Source organism: Ursus maritimus, unplaced genomic scaffold (assembly GCF_017311325.1).
Source record: "Ursus maritimus isolate PB19 unplaced genomic scaffold, ASM1731132v1 scaffold_4, whole genome shotgun sequence".
Lineage (NCBI taxonomy): Eukaryota > Metazoa > Chordata > Mammalia > Carnivora > Ursidae > Ursus > Ursus maritimus.
In genome coordinates, this window is record NW_024426552.1 from 59,495,766 (window position 1) to 59,520,519 (window position 24,754).

At 39.3% G+C, this 24,754-nt stretch overlaps 1 protein-coding gene across 4 annotated transcripts in view; it reads right to left on the reverse strand.

Annotated features, from left to right (window-relative positions):
- The window catches only part of LOC103678802 (limbic system associated membrane protein), a 632,608-nt gene that overhangs the window by 365,132 nt on the left and 242,722 nt on the right, over positions 1–24,754 (reverse strand). The window lies entirely within an intron of this gene.

Consider the following 24,754-nt stretch of genomic DNA (forward strand, 5'->3'; position numbering starts at 1 on the left):
TAAGACTCTCTTTGTAATCAGAGTTGGGAAATGATTCCCTAGAATAATGTTTTAAAAAGCTATCCTCTCTATGACACACCTCAGTTTCCTTTTGTGAGGAACGCTTTGTGGGCTCAACTCCCCTGTCACAATTTTATAGATGCAAAAGTGGGTGCTCATATAGTAAGGTCATATGAAAAGCCAGTGGTTCATCTGGGATTTAAATTCTGGTTTTCTGATGCTTAATCTCAGGCACATTTTATAATACGGCACAACCCCTATCTTAATACTATGTTTCTAAAGAATTAAGCAAAAGAATTTTACAGATTTCACTTAAAAAAAATAAAAAGTTTGGCATTACCTGTCTGTGTGTGTTACTTGTGCACTGACAATTCTTTTCGTCCACACAGATGTGGAGGAATGTATGTGTGTATATATACTTTCCATTCTAAAGCTTTAATTTTGTAAGATGTTGTAGCCTTGATAAATTCTGTAACCTACTGTTCTGGCAGCAATTCTAGGCTTTGTTCTCTCTCTTATGATGCCCTCTGCACAGATTTCATTATGGCTGCCATGGCTTGGCCGTCAGCCTACTTGTTCCCTATGCCTGGACTTGTTCACTGACCCCACTGGGATCAACAGGTGATTGGAAGTTCCTGGGTCTGGAAAAAGGGAAAGANAAGAGCTTGGAGAAGAAGGAAAACAACATGAAAAGAAAAGAAAAACGAAGAAGGCCACATACATGTAGTTTGCAGTTTTCGAATGTTTTCCATTTGGAAATAAGAATCATACATGCATCCTGGGGAGTCTGAATTGTCTAGACAGATTCATAGTTGAGGCTAAAGTTTGCCAGAAAAGATTATTAAGTATTACTGACTTTTGTTCTGCATTTTAACACTGTTCCCACTAAATTCTCAGCTTGAGTTGGGCCTCTGAATCATGAATATGCTGGATATTTGTACAAATGTTGGATAATAGTGTTTTATTTTAATTTTTTTTTAAAGATTTTATTTATTTATTCGACAGAGATAGAGACAGCCAGTGAGAGAGGGAACACAAGCAGGGGGAGTGGGAGAGGAAGAAGCAGGCTCATAGCAGAAGAGCCTGATGTGGGGCTCGATCCCAGATCCCTGGGATCACGCCCTGAGCCGAAGGCAGATGCTTAACCGCTGTGCCACCCAGGCGCCCCTGGATAATAGTGTTTTTTAACTCAACCACTCATCCTGCTTCTTGAATTCCTGTTCTATTTACTCATGCAAAATGCAATTAACAAGCATCTGGTTTCCATTGTCAGATTTAACACCCAACAATGCCCTATTAGGATGGATAGAGCAACAGACAGTGCAGTTAAATCCTTTGAAATTCTAGCCCATTCTCCTTCCCTTTCATTCTTGATTCCATCTCCTAAGAATTGTGCCAAATAGTAAAGAAAATAAGGACAAGGAAGAGGTTTTGAGGTGAAGCTCTCCGTGTGGAAAAGATGTTTTTATTGTAATTAATCTTGTCTCATAGGAAATCAACATGGGGTTGTTAATTCAACTAATAGATACAGAGTACCTTTATGTTTCAGATCTCTTCTCATCACTTCAGATATAAGCATGCACATAGTCCATCCTCTGACCTGCAGCCTCCAGTTTCGTGAAGACAGGAACAGGGAGCAATACAACTGCCATGTGTACAGTATTAGCGGAACACGCAGAACTGTCCCTGACTAGTGCTGAGGTCTCAGTGAAGGCTTCCTATAGGAAATGAACTAATTCTATTACTTAAAAGTGGATGGTCTTTATCAACTATTGCCTCTCTGAGCCTGACTCTTCACTTATAACTCTAAAAAATATCCCATGCAGCTCTTATATACCAGGGATGGCAGATGGCAATATTCACTGAATCTGACTTTCCCATACTGATCACTAATGCTTTGTCCAGGCATAGGTTGGTATTTCCGAGCAGGGAAGGGTCCCAGGTTGAAATTTTGTACATTCAGCATATAAACCAAGTCTACCTACCTTTTGCCCTTTGGCTGGGGACGGGGGCTGTTCCCAGAAGCCAGAACCTTATCTGCAGTCACCACTAAACATCTCCTTGTCCAGAACCTGGCTCCACACTGCCATTGTGCCCCATCATTGCAGCTCTCTCCTCTTGTGTTAAATCAATAGTTTATGACATGTACAAGGGAAAGCTGTAAATTTAATTTTGTCCCCTGCAGTGCAATTCCTATCTTGTTTGCTGGCAACATAATGAATGTGTTTGCCCTCCAGACCCCCCACCCAGTGGAGCAATTGGAGGATAAAGAAAGAGAAAACAACAAAGCACAATTAGGTAGATGGATTAAAACTGGATTAATCAGAAGCCCAAATAAAGATAGGCATATGACTTTTGTCTTTGTGCATACGTGTGTGTGTGTGTGTGTGTGTGTGTGTGTGTGTGTGTATACCTCCCCCTCCCTGGAAATCCACTAGACAGGAAATGATGATTAAAGAAAATTTGGGCTCTATCTGTGCCTTGGAAATTTAAGAGTGGTCTAGATGGGTTATTTTTAGTTATGAGGGAAACATAAGCAGAACAGGCTAGCTCCACTTGACCCCACAAGCAGGCCTCATCTGCTGTGATCCCTTTCCCCCATCTAGCTTCGATGCAGCAAAAATGCCAAGCTCCTTATCACTAGGGGCCCTGACCTGCTGATCTGTTGAATGTCTTCCCCTACTCTATGCATGATTAGCTTCCTACCACTGGTTCTCAGTTGCCTTCCCACCCCCACCCAGGCTCTCCTGAGCCCCTTAGCCCTGTTGCATCATCTCTAGAACCTTTATCATCTGAAGTCAACTTGCAGATAGATAGGTAGAGATATCTTTACCTATCTATATCTATCTATCTATGCATTTCCTTTCGTTAAAAATTTGTTTCTCCCACTATGGGGTAATTCAGTGGGGACAGAGAATTGGTCTATTTTATTCCCTATGCAGTCCCAGTGACTACCATAATACCCATCACATGCCATCGCTCAATGACATGCTGAATCAATGAATAGATACTATACTGAGGTGACAGTTACTCAGGAAAAAAAAATATTTCCAGCAGTTTTTGCTATTGTAACAACTCCCCAGTGGATCCCATCAGAACTTCCCTTTACATAGCATGGCCACCTACCAGGTCCTGTTCTAAGTTCTTTACACACTAACATATTTAATCCCTACAAAAATTTGAGGGGGCAAGCACCATTATTATCCCTATTCTTTTGAAGCAGAGGGAACACAGAGAGCTTCAGCGACTTTCCCATGTCCACAGAGTTACCAACAGGCAGAAGGAGCATTTAGACTTATGCCAGAACGGCTTCAGAGTCTATGCTCCGAGGACTGTTACCATATCAACTCTCAACTTACATCATTATCATAAGAAACTGCACAAGTAAGACAACAGTAACATCAAAAGGCCCGTGTGTGTGTGTGTGTGTGTGTGTGTGTGTGTGTGTGTGTGTAAAACTATGAAAGTCAATTGAAATTAGAATGGCCTCAGGACCTTATGAAGCATGTGTAGTCTTTGTACCTGGTCCACATGTCTCTCTATCCATCAACCCATCCATTTGTCAAATGTCTGCTCTATCTCACTGCTCTGTCAGTGACATAAGCAGTGACCAAGGCAGATACTGCCCCTGCTCCCATGGAAATGCATTCTGGCATGTATTGTTCTCAACACCCCTGGCCCTCATCCCGTATGTGGAGTCTTTATGCAGTGCCAATTTGTAAACAGGACAGAGAAAAACCTGTGTGTGAGTGTGAAGACCAAAGGGAGAGCGGGAACAGAGGCACAGTCATCAGGAAGAGCAGCACTGGGTAATGGCCAAAGGAGCAGTGAGGGGAAAGTGGGGGTATGAAGCCAGGTGTGAAAGCAGGGGAAGCTGGGTAAGAGGTAGAATCAAAGAAGGAAGGACGACTTTGTCCCAACGGACTCAGCAGGTTGGTCCATGTACCCAGGACAAGTGGGGCTGTTTATCTGAAAGTATTTTTTCAAAGTGATTTAAGAGATATTAATGGAAATAAACTAGTTGTTTAAAATATTTCTTTAAGGGGCGCCTGGGTGGCACAGTGGTTAAGCGTCTGCCTTCGGCTCAGGGCGTGATCCCGGCGTTCCGGGATCGAGCCCCACATCAGGCTCCTCCGCTATGAGCTTGCTTCTTCCTCTCCCACTCCCCCTGCTTGTGTTCCCTCTCTCGCTGGCTGTCTCTATCTCTGTCAAATAAATAAATAAAATCTTTAAAAAAAAATATTTCTTTAAGGAACACAAAGACTCCACCAGCCCATCATCCCTGTTCTTGTTCTGGGGAAGATTCCGCGAGAGCTTTTCTTTCTTTAACAACCAATGGGTCTGTTAGGGTACAGGAGATGATATTCCCAGGGGGCAGCTCTCTCTGTGCCACGGGGAGTGGCAGAACTGTGGCTGTATTTCCCAAGAATCAAAGGACATTAATTTACATTTGAAATGAAAGAAAAAAAATCCATCATTTTATTGTCAGTTTTGTTCTAATCAATCCACCCCTCACCATGACTGCCAAGTAAACCTTTGATAGAAATTCATCCCCGAAACAGGATGTAAAATCTTAATGAGATGATTTTGATGTTTACCACCTCCAAGAAGGTCCCCCAAAAGTCATGTGGAGGGAGGCATTTTTTTCTGCGTACACCTGATCTCTGAGCATTAACTTACTGAATCCTGACAAGACTGACTGGAATACCCCTGGCTATGCAGTATGTTTTCACCCCTGTGGTGTGAGTTGACGGGGCAGAGGACAGTCTCGAGGACCTGAACATCTCCCCCACTGATGCCTCAAATTCCAGCATTAGTGATTAATACCTAGGGGAAATCAAGGAGCCATTATGGGTTAGCCAAGATATTTGCACATTCAGTTTCTTAATTTAATTTAATTACCAAAAAGCACAGTACAATTCAGTATATACTTCTAAACACTAAATCTAATTCTCCTGTCTTATATGTATCTTCTTCTAAAATGGAAATCTCTTAAAGGGGACAGATATAGGAGACTTTAAAACTGATTTGTTGATCAAACAGTTTTATTCCTTACACTTACCAGTCAGAAAAAGACATAGGAGAAAAATGGAAAAGGCAAGAAACACCCAAACTTGAATTGTTTTTTCCCCTAAACGGCCTGTAGTGAATCTAGTAGTGGAACAATTGTTTTTTGAAGACTCTTTTCTATTTTCCAGTTTACATTCCAACCAGAAAACAGAATGAGAAAGACAGGCTCAGGCGAGGGCTGAGCACAGGGCCTGAGGCATTTGCCATACGTTACCCTCCCAGAGCCCGCCTCACTCCCAATGCACACCCTTCTCTTTCTCTGCTTCCCGCCACCAGATGTGTAGCAGTGAATAACACAGTCCTTTTGCATGTTTCCAGGAAGTGTGGAGCCCAGCAATGCTCTCCACTCCCTGCAGAGAAAGTCATCACTGCTTAGGAGGAAGGCCCTCCAGAAATGAAAGTTATTTTTTATAGCCTTGTTCTTCATTTAAAAAGCAAACCCCCAAATGATAACGCTGTTTCTTTAAACTCATTCCACTATTTGTTGGATCAGAAGAATCATTGATGATTTCGGCTGAAAGGTTTTAAAAATCTAATTTGTTTTTCTCCCTACACATATTGTTGATTACTGTCAATGGGTCTTGTGAAACCAGACTCATCAATTTTTAATGCTTGCTGCCTGATCAGTACATTTTTAAAATAAATAGGTGTGAGTTTGAGGAAAGCTTGTGCCTTTTGTTAAAGGCTGTAAACACCAATGGTGGGCACTGATGACTTACTCAGCCAAAGCCCACAGCTGTTGGTAATTGATGGACCTACTCCTCCTCTATGAGAAATCATGATCATACAGCCAGCTCTCCTGTTAGACTTTAAACCATCTCTTATGCTTCCTGTGTGTTTGCATGTGTGCTTTCACCATAGTATTTACATTTTTCAGACACCAAATTTTTCCTGTTCTTCTACAATAAGCCAATGCAATAAAAACCATATATATATTTAAGACTAGCTGTATGAGTAAGCATAACTAAATAAAATTCAATTTGGAAATAATTTTCAACCTGCATTAAAAAGCAAGAAAAAGTAAGAAAAATGTCAACATTTTTGCTATTAATTGCCTTAACTTGTTGTAGAAATCAATCAGACAAGACCAGTATTTTTGATTCAATCTAATTGCTTAGTGGCATAAGATAGTGTAATGCACGTGCTATATGGCTGCTCTTTGACTTAAGGCTTGATAGAGATAGAGATATCTATCTCTATGTGTGGTTTTCCTATTATAAAAGGTAAAACTTGCTTTGTGTTACAGACATTGGATAAACAGGTTATTATTATGGAATAATTTTGTGATTGGGAAAAGACAATCATGCAGGGTGTTTAAGAACATGGGCTCCAGAGTCCAGTATCCTGGCTTCTGCCTCTTATGTACTATATGACCGTGGCAAATTACAGAGTGGGGGCAGGCTCCAGAGGGGCATGTTGGATTGTTGGCTTTGCTTCTCTGTGGTTCCCAGCAATTTCTTCCTTTCTGTGTGAGTTCACTACTCAAGTGTAAGAATGCTCTCTAAAAAAATTCCCAGCAAATTTTTTTCTCATGTCACATCTGCCAGAATTGGGTCGTGTGCAGAATAAAAGAGTGGTTCAGAAAATGGAAATTGGAATAAGGTGGCTTAAGTTTGAATTCAGTGTTGTAATTCATAGCTGTTTATCCCTGTGCAATTGCTTCATTTCTCTGTGCCTCAGATTCCTTATTTATAATATGAGGATGTCAATATTACCTTCCTCATTGGATTGTTGTGATGATTACATGGGTTAAGACAAAGCAAACAATTAGAACAGTACCTGGCACATAACAAATGTTTGAGAAGTATTTGCTATTTTATATTCTAAACCAATCACTGAGAAGAGGAATTGGTTAAATTAATCACAGTTTATGAGCTGGAGGAAAGGTCACTTTTCACTGAATCATGTGGGTGAATGGAAATTTTAACAAAACTGAATTACATCAGGTAGGCAACCAAGTCTGATCACCAACTCAAAGCACTGATACTCTTACTATTCCTATTTTACTTAATAACATCATCATATGACCTTTCTCCCAAAATGAAGATCTACTGAATGAACTACAGGGAACTATACCTGATGATTTTAGTTTTTATGTTATTTTGAACATGAAACATACTTTTGTCAGCAAGTATTTTTTTTTTAAATATATGGGCAAAACTACTTGTCACTCATGATATCACTGAAATAGGACTATATTCTAGTCTTGAGTCGTCTGAAGTCTGCTGTAGCATCTGAGCCCAAGGATCCAGAATATTTGAGTCCTCTTGTCCTCTAAGGAACCAAGATCCATGGGCTCCGGTGAGGTAAGGTTAACAACAAAATGGAACTACGAGAGGTAGGAGTATAAAAACCAGGTGGAGAAGGGGACAAACTCCTAGGGGGGAGGGGAAGAGATTATTTATCTGTATCTCCTAAGAATAAAACACAGTGCCCAAAGCACTGTGGTTCCCCAAAAAACATCTAATGAATAAAGGAGAGAGTGAATAAACGAGCATGGATCCTTTAAGAGGTGAGTGTGTAATCATTAAAAAAATATTTACATACAATAAAATAAATTAATTTGGTGTATGGTTCTATTAATTTTGACAAAAGCATTCAGTTATGTAACCGTCAACACAATAAAGATGCAGAATACTTAGATTACACTCTCCCTCCAAATTTATTCTGTAAGTATTAATTCATCAATAGCCTGTCAGGTACTGGGCAAGTATTTAGTTATGGGTTGGTGAATAAACATAGGACCTCTGAGGATATAGGGATTGTAGTGTTTGTGCGTTCACAATCCTCCATACTTGGTGGCAAAAAGGGTTAAAATTTCACCAGGCAGAATAGGTGAGAAGTCGGTATTTAGCAATTCCATTGTCTTAAGGGTTTTTCTTTCAAATTTTGTCAAAGCCTTTAAGTTCTTCTACCTTAATTATCAGCATCTCTCACTTCCATAGAGATAAAAATATCCATAGGAACCAGATACAAATATCTGGAATTTGTTACCGGGGCTTACCAAACAACTGATATAGTTTTGTTAAACTTGTACTAGAGAAGAGAAAATGGAGTGAAGATAAAGACAACTGCAAACCCAGGTTTAAGAGCATTTGAAAACTCCCATGGAAGTTGCTAGCAATATTGTAAAGAGGATATGGGATAGAAATGCAAGCACATAGTTGCTCTCAAATCTTCTCTCAAGGTTTGCTTCCAGAATCATCGATGTTATCGATGTGGTGTGTCAGAATTGAAGCTTTGCTCTACAACCTATAACCTAAACGTGAGGATCAGTTTGCTTACATTGGCATTGCTGAGTGAGGTGTCTCCCCCCAACCCCCATACAGGAAACAGAATAAGGTTTCCACACTTGCAGTGACTATTGGAAAAATAGGAAGAGGAATGATTAAAAGGAGAGAAGAGAGTTCTATCTTCTCAAATAAGACCTAAAGAGTCAAGTAAATTGTCAATAATGCCATCTACTAAGTTCTCAAAAATCTTAATATCTACTTATTTCAACATGCATGAATTTTGTTAGTTAAAAGAGCCAGCTTAACTGTCCTAGACACTGGTTAAGTAGAGGAAGCCCCTATTTGTAGTAAATCCTACTGTATATCTCCTACTCGCTCCTCCCAAACCTTGAAATAATAGAGCATGATACATATTGTGACCTTTTCAGTCTGTCAATTAAGTGGCTACACACTGCTCAACTTGTGGATAACAAAGATCTATTAGAAAAGCATTAATAGTAATTCTAGAACTCACAATCCCGTGCCACTAATAATTCGGGACTTAAAAGGTAGGTAAATCTGTCATTACTTACTTTATAGCAGGAATAGAACTATTTAAACTTAGAGATGAAATCTGTCTATTTCTATCTTTTTATGATGTATATATGTTTTTGATCTTCCACCAAATATTTTTAAAACCCAGAAACTTGCATTATTGGATTAAAAAATAATTTTAAAAGCAGGTGTTTTAACTGAAGGTAAAGATAGAGTTTATTTAACAGTTGATGTTACATCTGGCATAATAGATGGAAAGGAGAAAGAAATATTTTCTCTTCCTTAACCACTGAAAAAGCAATCTCCTGTTTCTCTACCCTTCTCCCTCTTCTTCCATCTTTCCTTGTTCAGAAGATGCATTTCACATGGTTACATTGTTATTGGACAATCTATTTCCTACCCCTTTTGAAAAAGTATCTAGCACTTTGATTAAACAGTTTTTGGTCCTCACATTCCCATACTTTTCAACTCTGACAGTTTAATTTCCAGACTTAGAACTTTTCCAAATCAGAAAATACCAGATTTGTGCATTGTCACAGGTAAAAATCAAAGCAGTCTCATTTATTTCCAAAGGCTGTTTAGCTGCCTTTGGACATATTTAATATTATGACTCAAAAGATTATTTCTTACAGCTTATGGCTACAGTACGAGCGACCACTGCAATTAGTTCTTATAAATTCCCAAGACAACAATGACAACCAACACGGTTATGACTGTTGGTAATGACACCTTGCATTTATATGATGTCTTTAATTTGAGCTGATCCCTACACATTCTACAAGCCATATTCTTGGGTATCACTTCACCCATCTTCAGTATGCAGCCACCTTAGGGTAAAAAGTAATAGCTGTTTAACATAGCACTGGCCCACAAAACACCACATTAAGACTATTATTCTCTCTTCAAATCTTCAAGGGGATTTTATAATAATAGCAATCATAATAGCTATGTCTTTTATTATGCTCATTCTTTTGCCCTACTCATAGACCAGAGGCAGTGTTCAGTAAGAAAACATAACTTCACTAAAAAGCACTGAAAGAATTAGCTTATAAAATTATTGGTCATCAAATCCAGTCATATCTCATATTTATCCTGTCTCCTTCACTTCCACAACCATGATAATGAGCCACAGGGAGATTTTTGTGTCCAACTTTCAGATGGCTTTCTTATCTTTCTGCTCCTCCTCTACATATAGCTAAATATATCTCAAATACAATATTTACTTAACCCATATCATGTCGAATGGCTTCCTGTTGTCTGTCACATTGTATACAAGCTCTACTAATTTCCTTTAAAAATCGCCTTCATCCTGCCCATCCCCACTCTCTTTTCCATTCTTATCTTGGACCTTGACTATGTGGGTTATCCTCTGTTTCAACCCATTTCCCATCACCTGACCTTATTCTTTTGATATCTCACCTTTTTGTGTTGGCTATTGCCATTCCTCTACCACCCACCTTCATAAACGGCCTCTCCATCAATATGACAAGTCTAGACTCCAAAAGTTCTTCCTTAATAAATAATTCACCACTGGAACCAGTCTTTAGCCTATGTGGTGATCCTTTCTCATGGTATATCCAACTAGCCTCAAGACATCTGAGACTATCATTCTCTAGTATTTTTAGGTCTCCCTAGTTACACTATGCTCTGCAAAGTGGGTATGTCCTCTTATTTTTTTTGACTTTACCAAAGTATCTAGAACAATGCAGGAATCAAGGAAGTACTAAAAAAACATGGATTAAATGACTGTATAAGAGGTACATCCCCAAGGAATATGAAGAAGAAACAGATCTGTGTCAGCACATGTGCATACACAAATAGAATCACGTACACACACATCTTAGAATGATTCCCTTTTTTTTCTGGAAAAAACAAAAAGAAAAAGATTGGGTCAAAGTGGATGTCATAGAGGTACAAGCAGATATCTGTGCAGGGTGGCTCATAATGAAGGCATTACTGTGCTAAGAAGCAGAGCCAAGTTCCCTGACTTTCAGGACAATGCAAAGAACATTGTACTAATGGTTATAGTAAATCCAATGAAAACTCAAATTGAAGGATGTGAAAGCCTAACACCCAAAGGCAAACTTATTTTTCTGTTTATAAAATTGCACCTTTGTGCAATAACACAGAATCATAAAAATTAAGAGGTGGAAGAAGCTTTGGAGGTCACTCAATTTTAACCCTTTGTCTGACACAGGAATTCATGATATAATATTCTTGCTAAAAATAATTCTCCACCTTGACAGAGCTCGGCATGAGGCACAAAAAACCCTGCAATATTTCAATCATTTTCCTCACTGGGAGAGTCAGAAATGCAGACATATAATAACTGGTATTTTCAGACATATCATTGAGTACCCTATACGTGCAAATAATTGCGCTAGAAACAGTAGGGAATGGAGCAATTCACAGATGGATGAGAAATAATTTGGCCCTCAAAAGAGGCAGGAAGGCACAAATCTACAGAAAAAGAGACACAAAGAAAAAAGAAGGAAATGCTAAGTGCAGGGCTAATGTGGAAGTAGCCATTCCATGCTAAAATTAGAGCACAGTACCTCACTGACAGAGTGTTACATATCTAAGAACAATTAACAGCATTTCATGATGTTGCCCAGTCTCAATGTAACCACTGACACGATCTTGTCAAATTAATAAATGGATGCACCAACCCACCAAACAAGCAAACAACTAACCAATCAACCAAGCAACCAAAGGCTCTTCTTTAGTATCCGAAATAACAGATATCACAAAGTAATATTCACTAAATAAAAAGGTACATGTGGTTAGGGAACAGTCTTAGTCCAATCAGGTTCAGGCTGCTGTAAGAAAATACAAGAAACCCGGTGGCATATAAACAGAAATCTACTTCTGACGGCTCTGGAGGCTGAAAGTCCAAGACCAGGGTGTCAGAATGGTCAGCTGAGGGCCCTCTTCCAGGCTGCAGACTTCTCGTATCCCCACAGTGTGGAAGAGAAAAGGGATCTGTCCTGAGGCCTCTTTTATAAGGGCAGAAATCCCATTCATGAGGGTTCTGTCCCAGTAACTTAACCACCTCCAAAAGGCCCAGTCTACTAATACCATCACCTTTGTGATTCAAATTTAACATACGGATTTTGGGCAAATGCAAATATTCAGGCTATAGCAGGGACCTATCTAATTTTTGTTTGTTTGAACTAGTTATAACCAGCAATATATCTAATGTCTGGCACACAGAGGTACTCAGAAAATACTCACAGAATCTTGAACCATTTTATGAGGGAAAGTGGGTGTGAAAGAAAGCAATAACATTCTGCCTGTAAGTGACTTTCAGGTGGGATGGGTGTTAAGAACAATTAGAAATGGGTGTTAAAAAACTTCTAATAGTTGAAGGACTGTTTACAGTTAATATCTGGTTTTGATCCCTTTGTTTTTAATCATCTAATGTAGTTGATTTTGCCTTTTTTTTTTTTTTTTTTTTTTTTAAGCTTTGGAAATGTTGTTGTGGATGCTGTTTTCCAAAGTAAAATCTTATTTGAAACCCAAGTTATACAAGATAGTTTTAAAAGCAAAGTTGGCAAAAGCTGCAGCTCTTCTCGGAGGTAACATCTTCAGAAGTCTTTTAAGAACACTAGCAGTCATGGGGATATAGTTTAAAACCACTACTCTGGAAGACTTAAGAAGTGCATTGCAGTTCTAAGGTGCAGTGCTTGTGTATTCGGATTGCAGCTTTGTATGCAACACTGACTGCAGAAGGAACAGTAATTCCCAAGGCTGACATTTCTGAATTGTAGTTTGTCTCAGAGATTTAGAATAAGGAATGTTTGGATCCCACATTTTATAAGTGACAAGAGAAACTAGACCAGAATCAAAGGGAGAAACACTTCACTGTGATCAAGGTAAATAAGAATCCATGTACTATAGAGTATATGAATACACAAGAAAGCTCCCACAAGGCAGGCATGATATAGCCCTCTTGAGATTCAGTAATTATAAAACGGGTCTGGAAGTTTTTATAACGTAGCGAAAGGGGTTTTGTGTGCATTTTACAATGGGAAATGTCACCATGTGAGCAAGATCAGGGGACAGCGTAAATAGAAAAACAAATTGGAATAAATAAAAACAGTTCCTTAAGAATGGTCCAGGGATGAGAACTGTAATAAATCTTACTGAAGGTTTTTGCAAAAATTCATCTCACAGGGAAGAAAAGGGGGATAATTTTATCAGATTCTTCTAATGGCCTACATGAGATCACCCTCAAAATCGCTGAAAACAGTCACCCATCTGTTGAGCACCTACTACGTGAAAATCACATCCTAGTTATTATAGAGATGCAGAAATCAATACAACACTGCCTCTGACTTGTGGGAGTTCACAATCTAGATGGAGAGGGTAATGCTTCCTTAACAAGCTGCTAGGATATGTGGCAGATCATGTTAAATTCTATCAGAGTTTACTCTGTACTGGAAGTAAAATCAATGGAGAGTCTTAAAAGTAGGAGAGAAGTTCAGATTTTCAATGAGAAAATGAGAAAACACTGAAAGCAGGGTTTGGACAGAGTAACATCTGTCTTTAAGGGCAGTCATACTGTCTTGCATATGTGTGTATGTCTGTGTGGCAGGCACACTTGTACATGCTTGCGTGTGCACACACATGCTTGAAAAAAGGAAGAGACTTAAAGCAGACAGATCAGATTAGGGGCGATTATAATTTCAGCCTTATTATGTAAACCAGGGAAATGGTAGAGAGTGGGAAGGGCAGGATGATTGAGGGGGTGCTTGCTGTAAGTGCTTAGAAGAAGTAGCATGAATTAAGACATGTAACAGATATTTTGCTCCCCTAAAAAAGGCTACCAATGAAAAAAAGGAACACATTCTTGGCATTTGGGAGTCCAAAATAAACCAAATCCATTTCTCACCTGACTATTTTAGCCTCCAAAATGGATAATGACAAAACAGTTAAATTTTAAAATTCAACAGATAAAGGCGATACTAAAGGGGCATTTTTTGACAAAACTATCAGTTCTTTCCTGGTAAAAACTTCCTACCTAAATCTCCTTTACGTGCTATCTGGTCTCCTGGTCTTTTCTTCCCACTCCCCCTCTCCTGAACCAGTCTGAATTCTTGGGAGTCTAGCAAATCAAGTTTTAATCACTTTCTAGTTCATGAAAAGGTGTTGTATTCTGGTGCCTATGCAAGGGTCTCAGTTAGCCAACTTTTAATACTTAAAAAAAAAAAAAAAAGCCTCTTGACAGCAGCAGCCTCCTCCCATTTCCTCAAGAAATGCATCATAGTTTACATTTCTCCAAGAGTACTGCCACATGGTTGAAAATAAGGACTTACACACCCAGGTTACTTCCTGTTCCTGCTGCTCTAAGCTGCGACCACAAAAACCTTTGCAGACAGTTTCATCTACAGTCACTTCCTCATATCCACTTCCTCAGCTCCACAAAAAGATAAACTAGTAACGTCACTGGGGTGCATAACTTCTGTACTCAAGCACCTTCCATGAGGAAACCCTGTCTATGCTTGATATCTGAGCATTGGAAGATGAATTTCAAAAGACGAAGGTAGTTAGAAAGGGGACAATTAATGAGGGTGCTTGACAGTCCCCAATGATATTAATGTCAGAAAAATGTAATAAAATTATACCTAACCAATTGCTGCTAGAAAGAAAGACTTTTTTGACTTCTCAGCCTCTTCACTGAATTTCTTTATAGAGCATGCTTGCACTTGTTCAGGTAGATCTAGCATATTTTTAATAGCATTATAGCAAACAGCTCGGGCTCAGGTCTGGGGATGTTTACTAGTTTTCAGTCAATAATTTTTATCACATGACAAATGTTTTAAAGATTATAACCGCATACTTAGTCCCCAGGACATCAGAGGGGTTATGTATAATGAACAAATGTCAGATACCATGCTTTATGCTGGGGACATATCCCTGGATTACACAGACATTGTCCCTGACCTCGAGGAACTTAGAGCTCACTTGGGGCAGCTGACAGATATCGAGCAAGTTAACTGTTCAAATGAACACGTGATTACAATTGAGATAAGGAAAAGAGAGGCAAAATACATGACGCTATTGAGAGTGCATTACCAGAACCTGAAGATAGGAAGGTTTGAAGATTTAGGTTTCTTGTTCCAGATGTTTTGTATTATATTTTTTCTTAAAACCCAAAGCATTAGAGATGGGGCTAAATTAGTTAAGTATCTGTCATGGCTGAGAAGATCTGCTCCATCGAGAAGACTGCCGGGAAGATGAAGAACATGGACAGTGCCATTTGAGACTGCTTTTAGCTATTACCGAGGGAAAATGATCACAAAATCTCCTTAGGAGGTAATAAATTACTTATTCTCATGGTTGAGGAAGTTAAGAAGGAGTAAATATGAGATATGACTGGATTTGATGATTAGTAGTTTTATGAGCTAATTCTTTTGATACTTGAAAAAGTTATGTTTTTGTTACCAAATCACACCTCTGGTCTGTAAGTAGGGCAAAGCAACAGCATAATAAAATTCATAGCTATCATTTTTGTCATTATTACCAATCCCTTTAACCATGTGAGGACAGAATAGTAAGTTGATGCGGTGTTTTGTGGGCCAGTGCTATGAAATAGCTATCACTCTTCACCCTGAACGTTGCTGCGTCTGAAGGTAGGTGAAGGGATCCATGAATATGGTTTGTACAATACTGACAGATCTGCTCAAGAAAAGATAGTAGGGAACGCCTAGGTGGCTCAGTCAGTTAAGCATCTATTGACTTTTGGCCCAGGTCATGACCTCAGGCTTATAAGATTCAGTCTGCACTGGGCTCCGTGTTCAGCGCAGAGTCTGCTTAGGATTCTCTCTGTCCCTTTCCCTCTGCCCCTTCCCCCCATCTTGAACTCTCTCTCTCTAAATAAAATCTTAAAAAAAAAAGGATGGGGCATCTGGGTGACTGAGTCGGTTGAGCAACCTACTCTTGGTTTCGGCTCAAGTCATGATCTTAGGTTGTGACATTGAGCCCCACAAGGGCTCTGTGCTCAGGGGGAGGTCTGATTCGGATTCTCTCCTTCTGACCCTCCCCCCACTCACCTGCACACTCTCTCTCTCAAATAAATAAATCTTAAAAAAAAAAAAAAGAAAGCAAGCAAATGGGTGCTGCTGAAAATGAGCTAAGAATAGTCCAAGATGATTTTCAAAACGTTTTGTACTTCAAGTAATTATTTAAGTCCTTAGTCTGTCATTTATGCAGAAGTATTATAGTAGCCTACTGCATCCAGTTATAATTTATCTTTAAAAATTAAAACACTGCACCATAATTCAAGTAGTCTTATTGGGGTCATTATTTAACTTTCTGATTCTTCTCTTCACTAGAGTCCTACCAACGCAATAACAAAGGACAGATTTCCAACCACAGTGAAAGGTGCTATTCAATACATAGTTCACCAGAGGCCGGGCTTAAATGTAAAGGTTGATGCAAGGAACGTTGATAATGAGTTTTGAACGGGTATAGTTGTTGTAAAAATATCTGATTTCATATCTACAGAGAAAGTTTCTGTCTGGAATGACTTAGGACATGCCAAATACACCTCAGTTCCCTAAGCATGCCCATCACTCCTGGTATCAAAAGCCTTGCAAATACTGCATAATGACACCAGTATAACTAATACAAAGTAAAACTATTACCATACTCCTAAATGCTTGGCATCTGTATGTCCCCTTACTTCCCCAAAGCACTTTCAATTGTTTCTATCATTCATCACAATATCCTGAGGTAGAGAGCCTTGTTTTTCAAACACCAGACTCCCAACCTCATAGCCCCTGTGACCTAAGACTGTGATAGCCTGTCCATGCGTCTATTTTCTTTAGGAGGAGGTCTAAAGATTTAGATTTAAAAATCCTACCACAAATTTTCCAAATGAAGATTTCCTGTGGATCTCAGGAATCTGTATTTGTATAAGGTTTTTCCAGGCAACTGCATTTCAGCCTCTGGAATGACTGCATTTAGGAGCCTTTGTTACAGAACACTTGTGGAAGGAAATTCAGAGATGATGAGATACAAACTTTATTAAGAATGAGCAGAACATGTTATATTTCAGCTTCAGTGAGAATTGCCTGCCTGCTCTGTACAGGTAGGTCCTGAATGTGTCAGGTTTGAAAGTTCTTTTAAATTAAAGGAGCATGGAAATAACCTGGTAGATACTGGTCACCTCCAAGAACATTCATGAAACCTGAGGTCAATGATGCAGCCAAATAACCAGTGTCATGAGTTACTACTCCAGCCATTCCTACAGTTGTTTTCGTAAAATATATTTTCTACAGGAAAATAGATACCACATTCTAGGAATTAATTACCTCATTTTTCTGTTTTTTTCTGTTCATTAAAATATTCCATTTTATACTGAATATATATTGGGCTTCATGTATAGTTAGGCACCGTGCAGGACACCAAAGATAAGACACTGAAAAAAATGAAAATATTCTTTGCCTTCACAAACCCTGTAGTTTAATGGAAGAGTATGGCAGTTAAAATAAGCAATAAGAAGAAAGTATTGTTAAGTGCTATGACAGGATGATATCGAAATGCCTCTGGATGGCACCGGACTGTTTCAGTGTAGGTGTTTGCATGTGTGTGAAGAAGGAGTAAGGAAAGGTGAGAGAAGACAAGAAGACTGTCTAGAGCAAATTTTGTCTAATATCATATCTTTTTTAAAGATTTTATTTATTTATTTATTTATTTGAGAGACAGCATGAGAATGGGGTGAGGCGCACAGGGAGAAGCAGACTCCCCTCTGAGCAGGGAACCTGATACGGGGCTCAGTCCTGGGACTCTGGGATCATGACCTGAGCTGAAGGCACTCTTAACCGACTGAGCCACCCAGGCACCCATCCTAATATCATTTCTAAATAGAATGAGACTAAAAGGCACTAAGGCGTCATCTGAGTGTTTGTTGATGTTTGTCTGCTTTTTGATAGAGATGCTTGAGCTCCACGCTAGACCTACCGAATCTAAGTTTGGGGAGGGGGGAGTTGAGCATGGTAATGTATATTTTTATATATTCTAATTTTTTAAGAAGATTTACTTATCTATTTTAGAGAGAGAGGGGGAAGAATAAGGGAGGGGCAGGGCAGAGGGAGAGAATCTTTCAAGTAGACTTCCCGCTGAGTGCAGAGCCCAATGCAGAGCATTGACCTCATGACCCATGAGATCACGACCTTAGCTGAAACCAAGAATTGGAAGCTTAATTTACTGAGCCACCTAGGCACCCCTATATATTCTAAATTTAAAATATATGTCTTAAGTTTTTAACTATATATCAGGCATTGTGCTATACTTTGGTAAGACAAAGCTGAAGAGACTTAGACCTTCTCATCACAATAACTTGTGACTAATGAGAGAGATCTGTAACAGATGAGGAACATGAGATGGGGGAGGTGGGTTAATGGTCACTGTCACTATTGTCTGACTGTTGGTCTATGAATGTTTATATCTGCATAAAGCATTACACCTGTTCTCAGTATCTTTGAGTTTCCAAACTTGACTCCATGACAGAACATTTTAAAACTGAGGTAGATGTGGGCTGTTAGTTTTGATATATTTTGAAGTTAGGGACTATCTGTATATGACCTCTAGGGACAGAATGAATGAGGAACAGGGCTAAAGCTAATATAACATCCCACACCTCTATCATGGCCATACACACTTTTGGCTGCACCAGGGAAAGTCAATTCAATTCATCATGATTGCTTGTTTATTGGGCTGAAAGCACAGCATGGGCTGCTGAGATACGTCCAGGTAAAACAGAGCTTAGAGAGATTTTTAATATGGGGAAAGAGATAAGAATATTGAATGGGAAATAAACACATGCACAGGAGTCAGGGCAGTGTAATGGGTTAGTAAGAGCAGAACCAGGTCTTCCCAACTTTCTGGTTGGGTGATTCTGACTAAGTTACTTTACACTGTAGAGTATAAGTTTCCTTATTTCTAAGATGGAGATGATTGTGCTTACCTAATAGTATAGAATTCCAGTACACTGTTAACATTCAATTAATAAATGACAGTTGTTGATTTTAGTACTACAACTTAGTAATATTTAGTATTAATATTTAGATGTTAGGAATGGACAACATCTTTATCTGAAGACCTGGAAAGAATTATAATAGGCAAAGCCTGGGTAGAAAGATATCCCTAATAATAAGAATAGTAAGAAGAAAGATAAATAGATATCATTACTTAGGACACATTTGCAAAAGAACAATAGGGCATGTGGGGTAGGGAGGAAAACAGCCATATGAGCAAGAGTAAAGTGTAGTTGGATACTGAGTCCCAGTAAAATAGGACCTTAAATACCATGTTAATAGACATGGGAGCCATCCTATAAACAGGAGGAAAACATTATCAGATGTGCTGTAGGATTCCAACTCTGATAGAAGCATGAAGGCTGAACTTGAGAGAAAAACAGTGGAATCTGGGNNNNGGGGGGCCTGGGTGGCACAGCGGTTGAGCGTCTGCCTTCAGCCCAGGGCGTGATCCTGGAGTTCTGGGATTGAGCCCCGCATCAGGCTCCTTCGTGGGAAGCCTGCTTCTTCCTCTCCCACTCCCCCTGCTTATGTTCCCTCTCTCGCTGGCTGTCTCTCTCTGTCAAATAAATAAATAAATTCTAAAAAAAAAAAAAAAAAAAAAAAAGTGGAACCTGGGGGACCCAATAGAAAACTGGGTCTTACGAAAGATTAGATGGCTCTGAAATCATCATCATCATCTTCATCATCACCACCACCACCACAACCACCACCACAATTATAAATAAATTTATCAAGCATTGCATGTATTAACTAATTTAAACTTGAACAGAACCCTATGATATGGTTTATCACCATATTTCTAGTTCACATTTGTGACCACTGAGGCAAAGGGTTCAGTCACTTGCCCAAGATGACAGATGCAGTAAGTGGGAAGAGAAGGCTATGAAACACAAGCATATGTAGGCAGTCAACTCTAGAGCTTACACTCTTTTTTTTTTTTTTAAGATTTTATTTATTTATTTGACAGAGATAGAGACAGCCAGCGAGAGAGGGAACACAAGCAGGGGGAGTGGGAGAGGAAGAAGCAGGCTCATAGCAGAGGAGCCTGATGTGGGGCTCGATCCCAGAACGCTGGGATCACGCCCTGAGCCGAAGGCAGACGTTTAACGACTGCGCCACCCAGGCGCCCCTAGAGCTTACACTCTCAATCACTACATTACACTGAATCTAAGAGGCAAGTGGAAAAGAGACATAAAGGGTAGTTTCGAGATGATAGAATCAATATAACTAGGTAACTGAATGGCATATGAAAACTAGGAAAAAGGGGAAGTCAAAAATATCTCAGACATTCTGAACTGAGGTAACTGGGATTGGGAGCAATAGAGTCTATTGCTAATAAGCAGGGAGGTTTGAGGAATGTGCTGTAGGTACGTGCAGAGGCATCCATGCAGATGTAAACGCGCAGCACTTGGAAGGATTCTGAAATATGCATCTGTGTAAGAAAACAGGGAGGAAGTTAAGGACACAGACAGGAAGATGGTGGGAGAGAGAGAAATTGATTAGAAATATGGACTATGAACATACCAATCCAAAAATCATCATACAGAGCTGAGTCAATAGCCTCTTGGTTCCCAAAATCCTTTTTTTCTGTTAGCCCTACATATTACCTTGAACACCACCTTTTAACCATGTAACCTTATGATAAATCCATCTATCATCTCCCTCTCTTCCTCTTCTTCCTCTTTCTTTTTTTCCTTTCTTCTATGTTCTATCAAATATATATTGCAACATCACATTTGTTAAGTTACAGAAAAATTGTATCATTTTTCATGTTTTAGTTGTCTTTCCAGTCACTAAACAGCTAGGGAGATGTACAAAATTATTGTGTAATGGGATATAGCATCATTTAAAGGCTGGAGACTAGAGAAGGGGCTGCCATAGGATGGAGGGAAGTACATAAAATATTCTCCTTTGTTAATGGAGTCCCTCAGCACCTTCACCAAATAGTGTATTTGAAGCGTCATAGTGTTGGTCGTCTGACCTCTTGATATTTTCCCCATAGTCCTTTGGGAATTCAAGCCCTGAAACAACAAACCAAAAGTGAAATCCCAATCCAGTAGTGAATATTCTTTAGTTGACAGAGGCGCCAAAGAATCAAATGTGAAAGGGCATAGTTTTCAACCTTCACGTTCGAATATTCACATTTTCCCTCTTATTACCACTAAAAACCCATCCTGGAACCAGCATCCTTGAAATCACACACACCCTTTACTACATTGCTCATGTACTTAGCAATTACCACTTGAAGATTTTAAAGTTCTACAAATTTAAAATATGTTATGCACAATGTAGCTTCTTTTTACCTGTCCTAAAATTACTTTTTTCATGTTTTCAGTGGTGCCCATAATGCTGGTGTATCATGCTCTCTTAAAAGTGGTGTTCTCACTAAACATTTCTATCATGGTTCGATCTCAGCTCAGCTTTCCTCTATTCTAACTGTTACATTCTCTACATGTGGTTGGTCTCCACACAGCTGGGCTCCCATTCCTTTGGCCCTTTAATTCACTTTCCACTTTCTGTAGAACTCTATTTTGTCATGTGCAGTTCAGCTGAACAAGAGCAAGGTTATGTTGTGTCTAGTTTGGTTCCCCCCCCAAAGATTTTATTTATTTATTTATTTGAGAGAGAGAGAGAGAGAATGGGGGGGGAGCAGAGGGAGAGGGACAAGCAGACTCTACACTGAGTGTGGAGCCTGATGCAGGACTTGATCCCATGACCCGGAGATCATGACCTGAGCCAAAACCAAGAGCCACCCAGGTCTCCCTGTTGTGTTTAGTTATGAATTCCCATCTGATGATATCCAAATTTGGATAACTTTACTGATATCAAATCCAGATGGTATCAGTAGAAAATGACATATATATAACAGCTTCCAGATCCTTTGTTATACTTTTGTTGACCTCTTCGACTTGTCTGTATTGGGTCTAACCTACCCCCCCTTCTCTGATCAGTTACAGACTGTTTTAGGAGTTTATTTCAGTTTATTCCCATTGGGCTGGCATTTCACAACCCCCAAAATGCTGGCACCATTTGGAAGGCATTACTAATCATTCCCTTTTTGGCTTTTTCACGGAAAGTATAATGTGTATACATTTGTATTGAGCCAATATTTTGTGTGTTATCTTTATGTTTGATTTCCTATTTTTAAGTTAAGATCCTGGCCCATAATAAAAGAGCAAAATATTTCCCAATATGGATTTTTTGGGGGGTCTTTTGGGGGGGAAGGAGAGGAAGAGAGAGACTGTTAAGCAGGCTCCATGTTCAACATGGAGCCCAACTTGGGATTCCATCTCATGACCCTGAGATCATGATCTGAAGCAAAATGGGTAACTGACTGAGCTACCCAGGCTCCCCTTCCCCATTTAGCTTTTTAAGAATTAATTTTTAAATGTGGTGAACTTAGAGTCTTAATAGTTTTATTATGTTACTTCTCCTTAGAGGAGCTGTGCTATCTTTCTCTCACCAAAGGAGGATTTACAAGCATTGATTGAGTCTTCTTTTCATCATGCATGCCACTGGTAAAACCAGTATGGATGTAAGATAGTCAATTACTTCTGTCATTATTTTACCTAATTGCTCTGAATGGAATATTGGCTAACAGGAACTTATTGACCTATTTTATAAATAAAGGCAGTCAATATTTAAATAAGCTTCTCTGATTTTCCTTTTTTCTCCCAAGCCCACTCTTCATACAATAACCATCGAACAGTACTACAAATTCCCCAAAGAATTCTGTCCCTCAAAAGTGGCCCTATTGAGCTTTATGCAGGTTCCTAAGGAAGACTTGGCTACCTGACTTAAAGCCACTTTTAGTACTATATTTTGAGCACCTCTCACAGGATCCTCTTATGTGGATTTCTTTTGGGCTTGGTGCTTGCTCTGGTTGGTTGATTTTCCAGTTCTTAATTGTTTTTTTCTCTCCCAAAGATGCCTTTTTTTGTTTCTTCCAATGAGAGATTCTTTGACTTTACTGGTTATTCAGACAGTTTTTTCTTTCACCAGCCCCCGGTCTGTTTGATCCTCAAAAGACATTTACCCTGAACTTCCAGGTTCCTTGTGGTTTACTTAACTTTGCAGGTCTTCTTAATTTTTTTTTTTTTTCAATTCTCACATTTTGGCAAAGTTTTCTCTCCTGGAGTTTAATAGCTGGGTGATAGATTTCATCATTATTTCCTCTCCCTCTAGAATTGTGTGGTTTGGTTTGGTTTGTACACATTTATTTATACATATCTGCAGCATCAGTTCTTATTCAAATCTAAGGATTACCTCGACATTTCCTATTCATTTGGGTTCTAAACACCTGTTGCAGGTGTCATTTATCCTATCTGGAAATCTTACCATTTCCTATTTTTTCCCCCATGTGTGTACTCACACTCATTTCTGGCCAACTCTCATCCTTTAGTATTGCTACTTGCCCTTTTCTTACAGATTCTTCATGTCCTCTACATTTGAAGATTATGCTCATTATTTTGGAGAGATAATCTAGAGAGTATCCTTATGTCCACATTTTATTATTTAAGTGGGTATTTCCACACACAGGAATCCTATCATATACTGTTTCCTCCTGCTATAAGGTTTTTCCTGTTTACACCCTCCTTCATATACAATAATCAGACATCTCTATGTACTCTTCATATAGATTGTGATGGCTATAAGCATTGTACTCTACTGGTTACCTTTCCTCCTCAACACCACCTAATTTTAAAAACAGCTATCTCAACCAACGTTTAACAGATGTTGAATACAGCGCAGTGCTTTCAAACATTCTAATTATCTTTTGTCATTGTTTAGCAGTAAATGAATGTTCAGGCTTTTTTTATTCACTGTAGTGGTTTAACTGCTTTCTTTCCTTTTTTTTTTTTTATTTTAATGATTTTTTTTATTATATTATGTTAGTCACCATACAGTACATCCCCGGTTTCCGATGTAAGGCTCGATGATTCATTAGTTGTGTATAACACCCAGTGCACCATGCAATATGTGCCCTCCTTACTACCCATCACCGGTCTATCCCATTCCCCCACCCCCCTCCCCTCTAAAGTCCTCAGTTTGTTTCTCATAGTCCATAGTCTCTCATGTTTCATTCCCCCTTCTGATTACCCCCCCTGAGAAGTGGGATTTAGATAAGCAGAGAAGAGGAAATCCTTGGGTTCTGATACAAGGAAAGCTGCAGAAATGAGAAAACGCAGGGCTAAGTGATGACTTATTGCTAGATAGTCATTACCCAGGTCATTAGCAACACTGAATGCCAGGCACGAAAGTTGGACCATTGCTATTCAGGCCCGTGCTTCTCAAGATTTTAGTGTTTGTTCTCAGCACTATACAACTGCCAGATAATCACAGTGACCATTTTCAAGACTCCACCCAAAAATATTTGGGGTTGCTTAGAAAAGATTGGCTGTAGAGTATCTACAATCTTAGTAAGCTGGCACTAGCACCTCCCTCCCCCAACACACACACATATTTCCATTTCATGGACTACAAAACACTGGTGTCCCTTGACAAATGGTTTACACCATGGGAAGCAGGAGCCACGAAGAGCTTTGGAAAACCCCAATCAAAAGACACCTGATAGAGGAAGAAGGTGCTAACTGTATTCTTCAGATGTCAAATGCAGAGTCAGAGAAGAGTCCTACTACAGCTCTGCCTCAGGGCCTCGCCTCAGCCCACATTGTTACTCCACCATCTTGTTACTCGCTTCCCATTCCACCATGGTAAGAAATTTAATGAAGCACCGGGCAAATAATGATTATCTTTGATTCCCTTTTTCTGGCATCAATCTTTGGTATAGCCTTTGGACATGTCAGTGGAAGGGACAAGCTCAGAGTTTAGACAAACTATTTCTTCCTCCTTACGCCCACATCAAACAGC